The sequence below is a fragment of the Sitophilus oryzae genome, unplaced genomic scaffold, assembly GCF_002938485.1.
Source record: "Sitophilus oryzae breed Bouriz unplaced genomic scaffold, Soryzae_2.0 scaffold_1625_pilon_pilon, whole genome shotgun sequence".
In the NCBI taxonomy this organism is placed as follows: domain Eukaryota; kingdom Metazoa; phylum Arthropoda; class Insecta; order Coleoptera; family Curculionidae; genus Sitophilus; species Sitophilus oryzae.
Window position 1 is genome coordinate 2,438,184 of NW_022146309.1, and position 2,988 is coordinate 2,441,171.

Below are 2,988 nucleotides of genomic sequence, written 5' to 3' on the forward strand. Positions count from 1 at the left end.
TCTACCTGAAAAACGAAACACGGGTGGTGGGTAAGTACTCAATAGGTAGAACAAAACAAAAATCAGGGTATCCGGTATATACCTGTACATTTAGATGAACAGTCTAATTTTATAAACGGTATTTCCAACGACCGCATAAGTAAATACCCGATATAATACCAGTAATGTCAGGAATACGAGTATATCTACAATATTTCTTATATATATTGTAGATATTATATATTGGTATATTTCTATTCCCGGCATTATACCGAGTATTTAATATGCCGTCGTCGGAAACTCCTTTTATTAAAATTAGGATGTTCAACTAAATCTACATATATACCCAGATTTTATTTATCTACAAATTGGGTACTTACCCACCGCCCATCACTGACCCTTTTCACCTTTTCGATAAGTTACAAGATAATCGAGATACAAAGGTTATCGAAAAATGCAAAAATTTCTACTAATTAAAAAATAAAAAGTAAAAGAAAGAAATAAGAAATAACTTTGAACTAAGAAGGCTAGGATAAATATGTATTTCAAAGTTATTTCTTATTTCTTATGTAGCATATTTAGTTTCATAATAAGTAGAACAATTATGTGAAAACAGCATCTTTATATCTCTACTCATAAACCAGAAACCCCATAAAACACACACAAATGGGACATCCTGTACATCTAGCAATCGCCAGTCGATATAAAAATAATTCACACACAATAGTCTAAAAATGGAAAAAAAACAATATTGTCTTCATATTTGTGAAAAAATGCATGTCCATATTTATGTAATCGTAGCGACAAAAATAAAAAATAGAAATAGTGTGCATGATGCCTTTACAAAAATATCTGAAGAAATGGGGATTGACATCATTAACGTTTAATTAGTATGTCATATTTCGTGGTTTCGATATAAATTACATAATGAACTTTACTCTATTGTTGACTCGCCTTGTACATTCATACTGATATACCTTGTACATGATACTGAAATATTCGGATTTATTAAAAAAAAATATATTATTAAAATTCAATTTTTATTTTTGACACGACAAAGAATTGCAGTTTTATAAAATAAAAATTATGCGCCTTTCGGATTTTTTAAAAATTTTAGAGGTTACTAGATATTTCGTATTAAACATGTAGCTGCTATATTAAAAATATTTTGTGGTGTGTTGTTGCATAACTGACTAATTTCCAAGCATCGAATAGACGAAGGAAGGAAGCGAAGGGACGAAGGAACGCGAGGAAGTAACGCGAGGAAGGAGCGAAGTGTGAGTATGGGGCTTTACTGCGGCTCCAACGTCATAGCAACGTAAAGTCCTAACGCTTTAACCACGCGGCCACCGAGGACTTGAAAGATTCTATGTAAAATTCTTACTTAAAAGATAATGTTACGTGAAAGTACTTTTTTATTTATAAACATTTATAGAGCACTTTCTTAATGTAACACCCTATTTTTTTTTGGATTACGCATTAAGTTCTATGTTTTTTTGTATATCATTATTATCCTCTTCAATCTATTTTACAAAAAAAGGATATGTGACATCAGTGACCATTTTCTGGAACACCCTGTATAGTTAGAAATCATTTTAAATTTTAACACTGTATTAAATTATTCTATTTATCATTTTTTCGTTAACTCTCAATATAAAAGAGAAAATATATTTTACTCTATCGTTGGCTCGCCCTGTACATAATATTATTTTTTATTTTTCCTATATAAAATCAGTGAAAATATCTCCCCCTTTTAAAACAGTATCTTTATGTTCTTTGATTCAACCCTTTAAAGGCATCGAAAATCAAAAGATTATTTGTAACATTACCCATCTCTCATCACAGTTGCCATGGATGGACAAAGAATGCTTTCCAGCGCTCGATGACCAAGATCACGAAAAAATATCTAGTAGGCGTCTGTCAAACTTTTTATTGTATTAATTTTTGTTTCTGAATAGTTTTGAGTAAATCAAGTGATTAAAGTGTTTGAGTATCGTTGTATTTATATCTTTTGTGTGTGATTGTTATGTTAATTTATTGTGAAAAAAAAGGAAATTCTTGAGTAGACTTGAAAATATATCAAGAAATATAGAATGGACGATATATCTGATACCATAAAATGGTTGCCTTGACTAGGATACAACGAGGATGCCATGTTGGACAAAAAAGGTACTTATTTACAAATTACTACTTTATTACAAAATACTGCAATATTTTCAAAATCACAACCTTTCTGTTGCTTTCTTGCATATTTTTTCTCGGTTAAACCATATTTTCTTAATAATTTTCTTTTGGTATTAAATATATTCGGAAAAACGCAAGAAACAATAGGAAATATTTGTTTTTTTTTGCAAGAGAATAAATCAAATCTTTGGAAAAAAATCAAAGTGTTTTCCGACCATTTCCGAAGATAGGTAATTTAATTGAACTCATAACTCCAATCGGGGAAAACTACTTTATAATAGAAATAGAATTTCCCGGGCCGGGAAAATTGAACGTTTTCCCATTATACGCTTGCTGCCCTCTTTCTGCATCAGTATACAGGGTGGTCAGAAAAAATATTCAGCTCAGATTTTTTTTTCGGTATAAAATCTATATTTTTTTAAGACAGTCTTTAATGCTTGCCTATATACAGGGTGCTGCCACAAATAGGGTATGTATTTAGGGATTTTGTTTATGTAGAGGCCTAAAAAATGTGTTCCCTTGCACAGGGTGTCTCAAAAATGTTTCAAAAGATGAAAATTATTTTTTTAAATGGGACTCTATATTATTAATGTATTTTGGGTTTCTTTTAGATCAGTTTACATTGACCTTGGTTATTATTAAATTTACTTTGATTGTTCTAGAAAAATTAATTAATAAGTAAAAAACTGTATTTTTTAAGAAAAAGTATTTGAGAAACAAATTCATGTTCTGAAATAAAAAAGCATTGCTTTATTATAAACATCATAATCATAAATTGTACTGGGTGTATAACATTCAGTGCCATATTTGCTAAAATATAAAATA